This window comes from Tamandua tetradactyla, chromosome 18 (assembly GCF_023851605.1).
Source record: "Tamandua tetradactyla isolate mTamTet1 chromosome 18, mTamTet1.pri, whole genome shotgun sequence".
NCBI lineage: Eukaryota > Metazoa > Chordata > Mammalia > Pilosa > Myrmecophagidae > Tamandua > Tamandua tetradactyla.
The window spans coordinates 64,024,938-64,041,849 of NC_135344.1; the positions used below are offsets into that span (position 1 = coordinate 64,024,938).

At 38.8% G+C, this 16,912-nt stretch overlaps 1 long non-coding RNA gene across 1 annotated transcript; it reads left to right on the top strand.

Annotated features, from left to right (window-relative positions):
• Window positions 1-2,000: 2,000 nt before the first annotated feature.
• LOC143662683 (uncharacterized) lies at window positions 2,001-10,533 on the top strand. The gene is made up of 3 exons (XR_013165539.1): window positions 2,001-2,192; window positions 2,484-2,601; window positions 9,343-10,533. It is a non-coding gene; the product is annotated as an uncharacterized LOC143662683 (long non-coding RNA).
• The last annotated feature ends 6,379 nt before the right edge of the window (window positions 10,534-16,912 follow it).

Consider the following 16,912-nt stretch of genomic DNA (forward strand, 5'->3'; position numbering starts at 1 on the left):
ATAATTTTTAAATCACACTTCAACAAGTAGTTACAGGACAGATCCCAGAGTTTGTCATGGGCTACGATTCCATCATCTCAGATTTTTCTTTTGAGCTGCTCCAAAACACTGTAGGCTAGAAGGAATATTAGTATAGTGATTCAGCAACCATAGTCATTTGTTAAATCCCGTCTTCTCTGTAATACCTCCCCCTTCTCCTTTAATCTTTCTCCCAATCTATAGGGATCTTTGAGAAATACTTCTGACTTTTTCATGTTCAGAAGAGGTGTTCACATGGAAGGATGGCGGATGAAATTGATTGATAAGCCTGGAGAGGTTGGTTCTTCTGGGTTTCAGGATTTATCTGACCTGGGAACCCTCTGGGAATTATAAGTTCCAGGAAATGCGCTCAGAGCATGGGACCTTTATAGAGTCTCAGTTTGAGTCCTAGATAGTCTTAAGAGAGAACAGGAGTGATGTTGTTTGGGGTTTAGCAAACCATGACAGTTAGCACTATCTAACCGAAGCTTGCATAAGAGCAATCTCCAGGATAGCCTCTTGACTCCATTTGATCTCTCTTGGCCGTTGGTGCCTTATTTTATGACACTTCTTTTCCCTTTTTGGTCAGGAAGGTGTTGTTGATCCCACAGTGTCACAGCCAGACTCATTCCCGGGAGTCATGCCCCATATTGTCAGGGAAATTTTCATCCTGACTAGCTTGTACCATGTAGTGGGGAGGGCAGTGAAAATGGCCTAAAATTGAGAGTGCTGCTGCCTGTGCAACCAAATGAATCTATTATAAGACCTGGTTTGCTTATTTTTAACTTTATCCATGATGCCCAATAGATAGAGAGAGTTGAAGGAATCAATGACTGAGAAATACAATGGCAAATGGTGATACATTTATATGATGGAATTTGGTGTGGCTACAAAAAAAGGAGGGATGAAGAGGGACACACGAATTGAATAAACCTTGGGGACAATGGGTTGGGCAGAATGGGCCAGAAACAAAGGAACAAATATGCTAAAGTCTCTCTTAGAAAACACTTATAAAAAAAATGAGAGCTTGGATTGTGGGTCCTTATAGCAACCACATTTGGTCTGAAGTTATGGATGTATTTCTGCATTCTAAGACACTGAACTGTATGTTTATCAGGTGATATTTCCCTGGAACTTTGAGTAGCTCTATGACACATGAGTGCTAGTGCTGCAGACCTGAAAGTTAGCATAGTTATATATAATAGGTGAAGTAACTGAGAAAGTGATCAGGCCTCAGTTAGAATTTATAACAAAGCCAATTTGGCTGGGTGTAAGGTAAATTAGAAAGCAGGGTAAAAGATGATAATATATGTACTCTAGACCTTCAACTGCTGTATGGGAACAAAGGTGGAGAGGTTTATTATGTTTAGAACCTAAATTTTCTGTAATGCATAGACTGAATCAGACTTAGTAGATAGACAGCTCATTTAGACAGCCCAGACTCCTGGAGTCCAGAACGGGAACGAGGCCTTGTAATTGTCTATGGCTTGGTGCTTATACAGCATCATTGTTTATCTGTGAATAGCATCTAATCATATAAATGCGCCAGAACTTATTTAACCAATCTGTTAAAAAATTTTAGGTTGTTTCTAAGTGTTTTGCCATTACAAACTAAATGCCAGTGAATGTCATTATGCATAATCTTTAGGCCACAGATCTAATCATTATAGATAAAATTTCCAAAGATGGAACTGCTTGGTCAAAGAGTATAACTATTTTTAAATATATATATATATATGTATATATATATATGTATGTATACACAAATATGGATGTGGGTAAATATATTTATTTTATTTATATATTTATTTATTTGTTTTACTACCTTAGCAGGGCCTGCTGTCTAAAACACTCCATCAAAGTGTACATTTATTGCTGGGAAGCAGGTGCTTCCAGCTCCCCTTGCACTTCAGTGGGATCACGTGCTTGGTGCGCATCCATAGGCTGGGAGCAGAAATAATGAGTGTCACTTCCTGGCCAAGGTCATTGTGAAGTGCCTGTGCCTTGTCTGCGGCCTCCTCCTTCTGCCGTCTGTCAGCATCTGCGCATGTCTGGTGTGATTCCGGAAGCCACTCTGAAGGTTGTGAAGACTGTTAATTAGGGCTTAGAAGGACTGAAAGGATGAGAGACCCCATCCCCCTTTGCCAATGAAGATTATCTGTTTCAGACTGTATGTAAGTAAGAAATGAGCTTATTGTGTGAGGCTACTGACATTTTTGTGGTTCATCTGTTGCAGCAGCCAGTGTCTCCTTATTGAATATGTCTAACTTGATCTCCAGGAAGATCGTTCTCTCATCAGCAGCATAAGGGAGCCTTGTTCCCTTCAGTCTCATGCACTTTCATGGTATTAAAAGTAGGCAATTTCGTAGCCAATAAGTGGTTGACTTTCCATTGAATTTGCATTTCTCTGAGTCTTAATAAATCAACATGTTTATTGATTACCTGCTTTTTTCTTCTTACTCCAGAGATCTGAGACTTCTTGAATTCTTGGGAGGCCCAATTATAAAAGCTCTGCTACACATGTATTTATGAACACTTGAAGATAATGTCTTTAAGCCAAAAAACCAAGCCAAAGGAACAGAAGTAAGATAGTAATTTCAATATAGTTTATTGGGGTCTACCAAGAGCATCTCAGTCATTGGGGCTGGGAGCCAGTCTGATGGAGTGTTTTTGAAGAGAAGGGAAAAAATCAGCGGAAGTAGTTCAGTTGTTTTAATGAGTCTTGAATCCACTGGACTAAGTGAAAATTCGTCTGATTTAATTGAGTGACACTAATTGGTAAAGGGAAGGCAATCAAATAGGCTGTGCAGTGTGATTATTGAAAGTTCACGTTTTTTTTTTTTTTCTTCTAATTTATCTTTGATGCATTCCTCTTCTTGCTTTTTGCTTTGTGGGCAGAGACTAAAACATATTTACTGGAATATACCACAACAAATTAGGGAAACACTCTGTGTATTTGCTTTTTTGTTTTTTAAACCAAGGGTTAAGTCATTCTGTTCTTTGAGTAGGGTCATGGAATGCAGAAACAGCCTGTGATACATGGAAATATTTGTTGCTAACAACCCAAGGCCATAGGAGAATGAGATGTTTTGCAGTGTTGATATATGAAAGGGGGGTTTACTGGAAGGAGCAAACTGGCTGGGAAGGAGTTGGAGGGAGGGATGCGCTTTTCCTAGACTGAATACATGATGTTTCCAGGTGGGCTTTGTGGGTCTGGAAGCAGTGAGGACCCAGGCTGTCTTCACGGTGGTACCTGGAGAGGCAGCAAGATCCCAAAGAAGAATGGCTGCACATGAAAGGTGGAGCATAGACTCCACAAGGGGTTTCTAGGTCTGAAAAGACCACATAGTGTGGTTCTGTGAGATCTTGGCAATAGCTTATGAAGACAGATGACCTTGACATGATCCTGGAAGAAGCTCATGCACCCCCCCCCCCCCACCAAGCCACAGGATGGGGGCCCAACCAGAGATTACGTTTATTCATTAAAAATTGGATTATACTGCACACCTGAGTCTGTGAACAGAGATTAATTTCTACTCTAACCACATTTCCTGGGGTCAAACGTCTTATGTGCTCACAAGGAACCATAGTTTTATTTAATCGTATTTGTTCATTTACTATAATTTGATAATATTTCCTAAGAGCACACATTTAAATAATTATTCAACTAAAATAATGTTTACGGAGTTGGCCTTGTAAAGGGGTTTGGAAATCAGAATATACCAGTAATATATTATGTTCCTTTAGCATGTGATTTAGATCTGAATTTCCTCATGACTTAGCAGAAACAAGAGTAGGTTTATTGTGTATATTTCACTGTGGGTGGACCTATACGCTTCCTAAAAATCATCAAAAGTAGCCCCAAATTTTATTGTGCTTTGGCCATGGGACACTGGATCCCAAATTTTAGAAGGGGACTCCAGAGTTTCCCTCTGTATCTTTGCTTGGGAGCACTTGAGATTTCAGTTACTGTAGTAAGCTTCTAGTTACCCTGTAAAGGAGACATTAGAGGGACATCCCTGGAAGGAGTGTGACTGGTCCTGGCTGCAGGGCAGAAGCCTTGGTTCTGGAATGCTGGGATCCTTGTCATAGAGAAAGGACCTTCCCACCAAGTCATCCACAATATTTGTTTGGTTTGAGAGCTGGAACCACATTGGTATCTATTTCTGATCTGCTGCCTTCCTTCCTGTGCACGCACATGTTGATGAATATTTGGGGATTGATTTTATTATAATGCAGATTTCATTGCTGGGCTGGCAGGACAAATCAATCCCTGTTTGGTTTGGACCACTGTTAAAAAGCTGTGACATGTTCAGAGAGTCATGGCTGGCAATGACGTAGCCTCAGAGGGAGGATAGCTGAAAAACGGACTGAGCTGAGTCCATGCAGACTCACCTCTTAAACCACCTTGATGTGGGGACCATATGCATTTGCTATTTTTGTCAGGTCACAGTTCTGCTGAGGGGCTTGAAGTCCAGCCTCAGTGTGTCTTGGCCACGCTTTTCTTGCTTATCTGAACTGGGGTTCCTTCACTTAGTTTATCACCCAGCAGCTGCCTGGGTGTTGCCTGCCTAATGTGCTGGCTCTGCTTGGCAGGGTTGGGTTGCAGCATACAGCACAGCTGCACAGAAGACCTCCTTGTAGACAGCGCTTGGTAAGAGATGAGCATATTTGAGCCCTATGTTCTGAGTCCTGAGGTAGGCATGGGGAACTCACCTTTGTGCAGGGGGCAATGGCAATTCTGTTCACCTCCAATCTGAAGGGGGAGACTTAGCTGATGGTGTCTTATTACATCTACTGTGGAATTGAGGATTTTGAACAGACCCTGACACGGACCAGGTCTGATCTGGAGCAGCCCTAAACATCTTCTCAGGTCCTAGAACTACGATTTTGGGACTTCATAGGAACCTTTCTCTTTTCTACATTTTCTCTCTTTTTTTTTTTTTTCAGCCTATGGATTGAGATAAGACAGGATTTTACTCCTAATTTTTTTTTTTAACAATGTTTTGGTAGGTAACATCAAAAGCACATAATCCAATAATACTTTAGACCCCCACTTCTGAGGGAGTCTTTGGAGGGAGTGGGCCAGTGAGAGAGGAGCTCCTGTTTTTGATGGAATAGGTTTGGGTGAGAAGCACCAGCAGGGAACTGTCCCTGTTCTAATAGTCAGGAGCAGGAAGTGGTAGGGTTGGGATGAAGAGAGATTAGTCAGGATCAGCCAAATCATGCTTCAGTGACACGTTAACCTTGAAATCTTGGTGACTTAATGCAGCAAATAATTATTTCTCAGTTATGCAAAGCATACTATGGGCTCTGCTGCTCTACTGGGTAGCTGCATCCCAAGTGATGATTTAGGAATCCAATCTTCTTCCTAATATCTCTATTATCACAATGTATGGATTCCAGTACACAGTGGCAAGGGAGACAGAGCTAGAGGATGGTGCAGGACATTTTCACTGTCTTAGCCTGGGAGTGGACATACTACTTCTACTTAGAGTTCTTTGGCCAGAATAGTTCAGCAAACCCTTCTGACTTCAGAGAGGCTGGGAAGAGTAACCCTGTTCCAGGAATGAGAGTAGACCCTTGTATTTGTGGTCAATAGTAACTTTTACACAGTGGGCAGTGCACTACCAAAGGACTGAGTCTCCTGTCATGAGACTGGGCTGCTGAGCCTGGCATTTTCCTACAGTTTTCTCCCCAGAAGGAACCATATTGCAGATTTAAGAGAGCCCAAACATGCTGTCCTCTTACAATGAGAGCTGTATCTCTTCCTGAGAGTTTCTGGTAACTGGGCTTCATTTAGAGAGAGTAGTAGGAGGGCAACATTTGGCACAGCTTTTTATTTGTCCCCTGCACTCAATAAGGTCTTTTCCTATTTTTAAGACTTGTTAAAAGTACTCATTTAGCTTTGCCCATGTGGGTGGATAAGTAGGATTCTGAAAATCTACTATTGGATCCTCTGGCTCATTTAGGAGCCATCTGGAGAAGGCCTGCAGGCCAAGGTAGATGCACTGTCTCCCCAGCCTCTGAGAGCAGCCTGAGTCCTAAGCTGTCTTTGGGGACTGAAGATTCACACTTAGACTGTAAGTCACTTCTCTCATTGGTGTTGAATTAACTTTTATGCCTTCGAAATTCCTAAACTAGCAGATAGCAGATTCCTGGGTGCTCAGTGCTGATGAAATGGAAACTGTATTTATTGCAGGATCTAATCCATGCACTATTAGAGTCAGCAGTGGTTCCCAAATGCTGCTTTGTGGACTGGCTGACTCAGAATCACCTGGGACCCAAGGGAAATACAGATTCCCAAGCCCTATCCTAGACTTAAGAATCAGCATCTCCCAGACTGAGTCACAGGAATCTTTATTTGAATAAGCGATGTGGTAGTTAGAGAGTCTGAGTCTGGTTTCCAGTTTCAGCTCTGGAGGAGCTATAACTCTGCGGTCCTTGATGAGCACTTAACTTTTCTGGTCTCAGTTTTGTCATCTTCATCATGGTGGGATTGAACATGTTTTTTTTTCCCAAATGAAATATTACCCCATGTCCTAATATGTAAAATATGTAAGAATGAGTAAGGTGGCTCTGATTGAAGCAGAGGGAAATGAACCTTCAATTCCTAAAGTGGCCTCTAAGGGCTGCCAAAGAATTATAGGGACTCTTGGGACACAGTTTGAAGCCAGTCTGGTGAGTGACCATTAAGGGTCTTTTCAGTCTTGTGAGTCTTTGAATCTTGGCCATGGGATGGGGATGTGGGGATGAGATGGGCGTGAAAATCAATAAAAAATAATAATCGAAGAAGGATTCAAATTCATTCTTATCTTTTCTCTCTGTCCTTCTCTACTAGAACAGGTGAAAGCACAGATAGTATTTATCTCAAATTCTTGGGAAAATGTGGTGGAGATTTGGGAGGTAGGGTGGGATATCTGAAACTCATCTGAAGGTGCAAAGTTGTTCTTGCCTGTAGATTTATTTTTTACTTCTAATGGAATTTTCAGGTTCAGATAACAATATTTTGAAGTTGAATTTCTTGGCTTAAGGTTTTAACATTTCCTAATATATTTGGTAAAAGTTCTGGCAGGCAAATCAAGCACGTATTCAAAATGCCTGATATATGATGTAGACATGTAAGCAGGCTTTTGTTTTCTTATTGCACTTGACCATTCAAACATTCTCTGGAGTCCTGACTATTTTTGTGTGTGGGATGTCAGGTATTTATTATACTAGAATTATATGAGATTAGGCATGACAGAACTCCTTTGGGAAAAAGACACCTTAATTAGTTTCCAGAATTGGCCTCCTTTAGTATAGGACTGGATCCTACAAAATCCAAATTTAGTACATTATTTAAGTTTTATTTTAAATATAAAGCCAATATTTCCAACAGCAACAATAGTGGCGACTACCATATGTCTTCTAGGTTTCTTCATATTTTTACTCCTAAATAGTACAGCACTTATTTCCTAAGAACAAGGACATTCTAACACAACCCCAATGCAATTATAGCATTCAGGAAATTTATATTAATACAATGCTATTGTCAAATATTCATCCCCTTGTCATCTTTCACCAATTTCTATTCACTTTTTGATAACGATATTGATATGAATTTTTATATTCCCCTTTGAGCTCGTATATGAGCTATAGTTGTAGCATGAATAAAGCTACAGGAAAATTAATCTATATATACTCTCATCCAACAGTAAAATAATGTTTAGGGGTATAGATGAAACATTCTTTACCCCAAATATCTCTTAGTGCAGTGGTACACGTGGCAAGTACACAAAACATAAAAATCACAAATAGTGCCATTCATGTTATGATAGAGAAAATCACAGGGTAATATACAATGAATGGGTACCATTACTAGAAACTGGGAAATCAGGAGAAAGGATGGTCTATGGATGCTGAATTAGAACATGCTTAGTTTAACACTGGTGGTATCTAAAACAGATGGGACATCTGGTGGGTACTCGGATCTGTGGATCTGGGGAGAGAGTAAGGCTAGTGTCACAGACAGGGGAAGGATGAAGTCTTGGAGGCGATATATTTTTTAAAGAGGAAAATATAAAAAAATTGAGGACAGACAGTTGGAAGGAAGGTGAACATCCAGAAAGTTCCAACAAACACTCTCATATGAAAAGTACTTTTCTCATCAAATATTTTATCAGGTTATTTGCTAGAGGATTAGGTCACTGTAATTCATATTTTGATAAGCCTGAAAACTCTGTAATCTAATTGCTTCATTGGATTAGAGGATGAAGAAAACGGTGTACATAGAAGTTTAAATAGAAAGTTAAAATTTCAAATAGGCCTTTTTCTGTTGAAAGTATGCTATGAATTACTATTATTTGAGGAGCATTTTGTTTATGTTTGCTAAAATAGGTAGCATCCTGTAGATTTACCTCTAACTAGTCTATTAATTGAACTGCTGGCATGTTTATGTTTTGAGATCTCTTCTAGCACTATTAGATTCTCCAGATGAAAAACTCAAAAACCAGTTCAACCTAGGAGATAATCAATTTTTCATGCTCATTATCATTTAGATGAGTCTCTTATAAGGGAATGGTTTCAGCATGATGCATTTTAATGCTGAGTAACGCCTCATTCCTTTAGGTAGCTAAAAAGAAGACTCATATGCTCCAAGTGAAAATGTTGTCTTACATTTCAGAGTAAAAGAGAAAGTCAAAGGGAAATTTGTGGAAACAAAATCAGAGCCCATGAACCTATAGTATTTATTGCCAGAAAATATTTCTGTATCATCAGTATTTTCAGAGTGGCTTAACTTTTTTCATTTTTTTGTATGCCCTCTGACTGCCCTTGACAGAAAAAGGAAAATTTTTATTGCTTAACATCTTATTAAACCTTTTATATTTTGATACCATTTTGGTACCATTTAATATTTCATATTGAAAAAAAAGACCTTTCCGTTCTCTTTGAGAAATTAAAATAAAAACAGAAGGCCGGTTGCACTGTCTTTGGCAGTCTTGGCCCAATGTGGAACATTTGACAGCCTGACTACATGTATGCAACTAGGGAGTTAACTCAAAGAGACCAGGTTATTGGGAGGGGACAGGGTCCTATGTTCTGGTCTTATCATTAAAGTGGACGTGTGTCAATTCATTAACACTTATGAAATATTACACTTAAAATGGTAATATGCCAATGAATTTCCCCTTCTTTTATTCAAAAGCATTTAAGAAAAGTAACACATCATGGGTCCACTGCCCAGGGAGTTTAAGTTTATTTAGAAAGTGTTTTAGTTTGCTAAAGCTGCCAAAATGCAAAATGCAACATACCAGAATTGGGCTGTCTTTTTTTTTTTTTTAGGTACATGACCCGGGAATCGAACCTGGGTCTCCCGCATGGAAGGCGAGCATTCTACCCCTGAACCACCTGTGCACCCAGGCTGACTGTGAACAGCGGGAATCTGTTGGTTTACAAGCTTCTAGTTCTGAGGCTGTGAGAATGTCCAAATCTAGGCATCATCAGGACGATACCTTATTCCTAAAGACAGGCTGCTGGCCATCCTGAACTCCTCTGTCAGATGACAAGGCACATGGCCGTGTCAGCTGGTCTCTCCCCTCCATTCCTGTGGGGTGTGGACCATTGTAAGTAGGATCTTTTGGTGAGCAGGATCTTAAGATGTGACCCACCTCATTCCAGGTGGGTCTTAATCTTCTTACTGGAGACCTTTAAAAGGGTCACAGTGGCTATTCCTATGCAAGGAAAGATGTGCAGAACAATATGTGAGTGCTTAGAAATGTGAGGACTGAAATGGGGGAACAGAGAAACACTGCTGCTTTCCCCTGGGTATCACATTGCATCTTTCTTTTAAGTGTAGAAACTTCATTCTTTTCAACATAAAAACACCCAGCAGAGATATGCCTGATTTCCAAGACCGTACATAGCAGCAGAAGAGCTCCAGCTAATGGGCATGGCTTTGGTTTAAGCATTGCTCATTAGGACAACAATGCAAACCAGCTGTCCCCTGGTGTTTGGCGAAGAAAGATCCAATTAACTGGCCCTCATCCACCTGGTTCCAGATTTAGCCTTCTCGTTATGAGCCTGTAGGAACAGCCAGTTTGCATGAATTCTAGTTATTAAATGCAATCCAGGGGGTGAGGGGAGATGGGGAAAGCCAGGTATTCTGTGAACTGCTGTGGGGTGAAAAATGTAACAAGGCCATCCATGGATTAGGTATTGGGAAAAGCAGCAACTGAATGAATTTAACAAGGTATTGACTTTAAAACTGTTCCTTATTTTGTATATGGTGATGTGAAAGACAGAAATACATTCTGTTTTCATGAATATAAATACAAAACCATTTTGGGGTACAATGCATTTGCTTAGACTGTTTTCTCTTTAGTAATAGTTACACTTGAAGTGTGGATGACACATCTATATTGTAATTAGTCATATACATATACTGGAAGATTTAGATTTTACTGGAACTCCTCACTATGGCATCCCTTTGTGGAGTTGCCATAATATCATGATTAACTCATAAATAAAAGCAGTGACCAGAGTCTGTACGTGATCATTATTCCCTCTTTTTGAGTAATGCGCATAATTGGCATCTTACCATTTAGGCCCTGGAATAAAACATCCAGTGAGATGGCTCTTTGGAAATGTTACAGACTTCCGTCCTTCTTGAGTAATATGACATTCTCAAATAGAGCAGTCAATACACAATCATTTCTCAGTCCTGAAGACAGAAAAACCTGTTGTATAACGCTTTCCAATCTCCTCAAAATCACATTTTGAAAATCCATTTTGTTGCAAGATGACCAGTCTCGTCTGATTTATATAAGTTGTGGCCTCAGAGGAAATACGAATGTTTGGAGATGAAGCCGCAGAACAAATGTACCCATCTGGAAGCTAACACCTCCTACATCTTGAGCCGCTTCTGGGATGTATTTTAGACCGTGCCAGTTTACAATTTTTAAGGTGTGCAGCCAATGAGACTTTCTTTGGCAGCCTGAGTACTATGTCTATTTTCCCTTAGAGGCTTATGTTGTGTTTTTCTGTAGACACACACTTTTTATCTAGTTGAGAAAGCATACATGTTAATGATTGTGTTTATGTAAATCTCCTTTCTTTCCATATCTTATTTTAAAGGAATTGTGTGAATTTTCACTTTTTAAACTGTCATGTGAACCTTAAAATGGTTTCATTTCAGATGGGAGGTTAGCTTTCATCTCACGCATCACTCTCAGGAATGAGGCAATACATTTTAGAAACATTTCAGGGTCCTTCTGACCAGAAGTTGCTGCAGCCTGGCTTCACAAAGTTGGGGGTTGGGGGGCTCTTCATGACATATGCTTAGTGGCATTTCTGCATAGGATTGTGTATTTTAACCCCTATGCTTTTTCTAAGTTAGATATTTATATCCTATGCACTCCCTGGAACAGCAATAACAAAAAAAAACTTGTTGATCTTGGGTTGCTATGACCTTAAGTAAAAACCAAGTAAAGAAAATGAAGCTTCCCAAACTCCAGTCACAGTCTTAATGTTTGAAGTTCATTTCAGGAATGGTTTGTCATCGTGAATTGATTGGACAACAATTGATTTGAGTGGAGCCGATCAATATCTCGAACACTTTTGGTGATTCTCAGTACACTTTTCCCTTCCCATCCTCATCTCTTACATCAACCTCCTGAGCCTCAAGATTTCCCCCTCACAGTTCTCAGTGACTTCAGCATCTATCTTAAAGTTACCCTCTTCTTTCTTTCCTCAATCCTCTTCAGTGACTCTGATTTCTTTGGGGTCAACCCTTCTAAAACCAGGACTTCGTCATTTCATTTTCTTGATGTTTGTAGCTCTAGTCACCTTTGAGCTTCTCAATGAAAATTATTCTGAAGCTTGGGCCCTAAAGTCTGAAAATTCTTTTTGTGGTAATAGTTTTCTCACCTTTTAAAATTACTTTTAATTACTTTAATTATTCCTTTTCATTGAATCACTTCTGCCAGTGGTGACAGTCGGAAATTTATGTTTGTGCTTTACGGGTTGTCCCGATCCCCGGTTATCCTTTACAATGATGGCCTCACCAGAACCTAAGATTCCTCGACTCACTTCACCAATCTTTTATGTACTTGAGTGTGTTTGATGCTTATCAAAGATTGGTAGAGAAAGGCAAGATGTTATGCTGAGTAAACTCACTTATTTCTGACAGGATAAAGACTACAAGACTCTGTGAGGTGGCCTGATATTCTGCTATCCTAATATCCCACTGACCCCCCCCTTACCTTTCTGCTTTGGCCATGATGGCCTTCTTTCAGTTCCTCAAGTACGCTACTCTTCCCCTTGGTGAGGGGCCATTGAACAGGCAGTACCCTTTGCTTAATGATTGTGCTTATATAGATCCCTTTTCTTGCCATTTCTTATTTTAAAAGAATTTTGCTTAGATCTGTCCCTCTTTATCTTCTCCCAGTGAACTCTTACTCCACCATTAGACGTCAACCTACAAAATACTTTCTTGGGGAAAATCGTAGCTTGGATTAAACCCCAGTCCCGCCTCTCTCCCTCTGATATATCATAGAACATGTACCTCTATCACAATCCCAATTTTCCACTTACCTCTGTGATTATATATTTGATGCTTACTTGATGAAGACCTGGGCTAGAAGTATTAGTGGGTCTCTTTGAACCCTCAACATCTGATACTGTGTTCAATAAATTTCTTCTGTTGAGTAAGCATATTAAATACTTCAGATTATTTGTAATAACTCTTGAAGCAAATGGTATATCCAGATACTAGAAATGTTTTCTTTATATCAAATGCTTTCTATATCTCAAAGTGAAATATTTTTTCCTAATTCTTTTCCTTGGTGCTGTATGAATTCCAGCACAATGCAGTCAAATGCAGTGTGTTGTAGTAGAAAAGCGCTTTGCTCTAGAGTAAGAACTGAATTGTAGCTCCTGTTTTTGGGGGCTTATTTTGTGCCACACATGTGTTCATCTGTAAAGTGGGAATAATAATAATTACTCTCCCCACTTCAGTTTACAAAGAATTTGCTGAATACCTGATATGTCCCATACTCTGTATTAATATTTGGAGGAAAAGATGATTGACATATTTACTGTATTTGAGTTTATAGTCTATTACAGAAATGCAAGAAAAAATCTTAAGTGGATTTCTTGTTAGGAATATGGTTTGCCTGAGGAGCTGACTTTTTGTTGTTGTTTTAAACTTTTATTAGAGCAGCTATGGGTTTTCAGAAATTTCATGCAGAGAATAGAGTTCCTATATAATCCCCCCAACAATTTTCCCAAGTTTTAACACTTTGCATTAGTGTGGTAACTTTGTTACAATTAGTAAAACAATATTGTTATTATATTATTAACTATAATTTTTTTTTATTATGGTAACATATATACAACCTAAAATTTTTCATTTTAACCACTTTCAAGTATATAATTCAATGGTGTTAATTACTTTCACAATGTTGTGCTACCATCAACACCATCCATTATCAATACTTTTCCATAGCCTAAATAGAAACTCTGTACCTATTAAGCATTGACTCCCCATTCCCACCTCTGCTTCTTGGTAACCTGTATTCTGTTTTCTGACTATACATACACATAGTCTAATTACTTCATATCAGTGAGATCATACAATATTTGCCTTTTTGTCTCTGGTTATTTTACTTAACATGTCTTCAAGGTTCATCCATATTGTCACATGGATGAACATGTGACATTAGGTTCATCAGAACTTAAAGGAATTGACTTGATTTTCCCCCTTCTCACAGTAATAGTAAATGCTCAGGAATGTGTTGGGATTTGGATTATTTCCAATTACTAGCACTAAGTGAGCAACCAAGCATTAACTGAAATTTCCAGAAAAGCTGTGGTCCAGGAATGTATGGAGAGCTGCTGGGAATGGGATAGGTAGAGGAAATTTTTGGAAGAATCTTAAGTGGTGTGATTGGCGTCTGGGATCCTTTGTGGGGACTGAAGGATGGGGAAGCTTTTTGACCCCTCCCTTTCTCAGCCTGGAACTGTACCGTGTTTTCTGTTCTATGTACAGATGATTTGCTTTCCTTCACCTAAATAGGCTAATTTGTATCCTTTGCTATGTCTGATAGTCTTTCCATCATTTCCATCACCTTTGAATTAACCATATAAGGAGACCCACATGCACATTGTTCATTTAAATAGAGTGAAGTGAGTGCTATGATAGGGGGTTCTCAGGGTATTGTGGAAGTCCAGTGGGGCATACTTAGGAGAGTGGGGGGTGAATATGGGTGCCAAAAGTAGCAGTGGAGTAGAAGGTGGATAGGTGTTTTGGGGAAAGTGGTGAAGGTTCAAAGTGGTTTCTCAAGGAGCTGATCCTGAGAGTCAGCTGACCCTCGGAGCACAGGGCCTAGGAAATCTTCAGTGATTTAAATCCCTTTTCTCGCCATCCCTCCGGATTGCGCTTCAACTATGGAAGACATTGACCCTTATAGCTAGCATGTATTGAGTGTTAATTAGTGCCTTGTACTTTGTTAAGAGCTTTATGTATATCATCTTTTTTGAAACTCACAGAAATCTTGGGAGGTAGATACTATTATTGTTTCCACTTTATAAATTAAGATATAGAAACTTAAAGAAGGTTAATTCAGTTGAGAAATGGTGGAGACAGGTTTCGAACCCCATGTCTGTCTGTCTGACTCCCAGGATAAATCCTGAATTCTTTTCATTGTTTCTTCTCTATTGAGGCTATTCCATCCTTGACGTTTGTGATTACTCCTCTGAGCTCCAATTTAAATATCTTTTAAGAAAATATTTTCCATAATTTAACACCATACTGTATGTGTAAACTTCTGAGTCAGAGTATAATTAAATTATCACCTCCTTCAATTTTGATGCTATACTTCTATGAAGGCAACTTTACATTGCTTTAGATCTTTTGGTACTCCAACCCAAATTAATCTAGTTATTTAGCCAAGCAAAAAATAGCTGGTGTAATTTTAGTCCATTTTTAAAAATGATTGAAAAATCATGATATTAAGAATGATTAACATATGCAGAAATATTAGGAAATTTCAGCAGTCTACAAACAAAATGGTAACATCCAAAGGCAGGCAATAGGACTAAATATCAAAGTGTAAAACATTTTCATATAATAAATGAAGTGAAAGTGTATAAGATTTCTGGTGCAAGAACAGACAGACTGACTAAATGGAATAAGGTACAGAGTCTCTTATATATTTCTCTTTCTATCCCTATCTCTATGTAGAGCCACCTGACATATGACCAAGATTTCTCAGCAGTGCAGATGTCAAGTGTAGTCTTTTCAACAAATTCTGTTAGGCCAACTGGATAGCTATATGGAAAAAACTGTATTTTAACCCTTAGCTTATATCTTATACAAGAGGCAACTCTGTATTGCAGATACAAATGTGAAACGTAAAACTATAAAGAGGAAAATATCTTCGTGATTTGGAGGCAAAGTTTTCTAAAACAGGTAACATGAAGCACTAACAATAAAAGAAAAAAGTTAGTAAATTGGATTATATTAAAATTAAGAATTTATTTATAATCAACAAAAGGTAGCATTAAGAGGGTCAAAAGGCACCCTACAGATTGGGAGAAGATATTGGCAATACATATTTTGATAAAGAATTCATTTTGATATGTATAAAAGACTTGCAAAATACTAGGAGAAAAAACCCCAAACTAATTGAAAAATGGGCAACAAATATTTCAAATGACACTTTGCAAAAGTGGATGTCCAAATTGACTATTTCTGTATGAAAATGTGCTTAACTTCATTAGTTATTAGCAAAACACAATTAAAACCTAAATGAGATACTGCTAAATACTCCTCACTTAATACTCACAACAGACTCAGAACAAATAAAAAAGATGGGACACCTAAGCCTAAGAACTAGCACCATAAAGCTTCTAGAAGAAAATGTAGGGAAACATCTTCAAGACCTAGTAATAAGAGGTAGCTTTCTCAACTTTACACCCAAAGCCCAGGCAACAAAAGAAAAAATAGATAAATGGGAACTCCTCAAAATCAAATGCTTCTGCACCTCAAAAAACTTTGTCAATAAGATGAAGAGGCAGCCAACTCAAGGGAGGAAAATATTTGGAAATCACAGATCAGCCAAAACTTTGATTTCGTGTATATACAAAGAAATCATACACCTTAACAACAAAAGAACAAACAATCCAATTGTAAAATGGGTTAAAGATATGAATAGGCGTTTTTCTGAAGAGCAAATACAGATGGTTCAAAAGCACATGAAGAGATGCTCGTTTTCACTGGCTATAAGGGAAATGCAGATCAAGACCACAATGAGATACCACCTCACACCTATAAGAATGGCTGCTATTGAACAAACAGGAAACTATAAATGTTGGAGAGGATGTGGAGAAACTGGGACAGTTATGCACTGCTGGTGGGAATGTATAATGGTGCAGCCACTATGGAAGACTGTTTGATGGTTCCTTAGGAAACTAAGTATCGAGTTACCCTATGACCCAGCAATAGCATGACTTGGTGTATACCCAGAGGAGCTGAAAGCAACGACACAAACAGACATTTGTACACCAGTGCTCATAGCAGTATTATTTACAATCGCCAAAAGATGGAAACAAATGAAATGCCCTTCAACAGATGAGTCAACCAACAAAATGTGGTATATACCTATGATGGAATATTATGCAGCAGTAAGGCAAAATGACGTCCTGAAGCACATGACAAGATGGATGAGCCTTGACGTCATAATACTCACTGAAATTAGCCAGACACAAAAGGAAGATACTGTATGATTCCACTTTTATGATCAGTGTAAAGATATAATCAGAGGCTTATAATACAGAATATAGGGGCCTTAGAGATACATAGAAGCTAGAGATGGGTGAACCATTAGCTAATGAGGTTGAACTCCAATGTAAG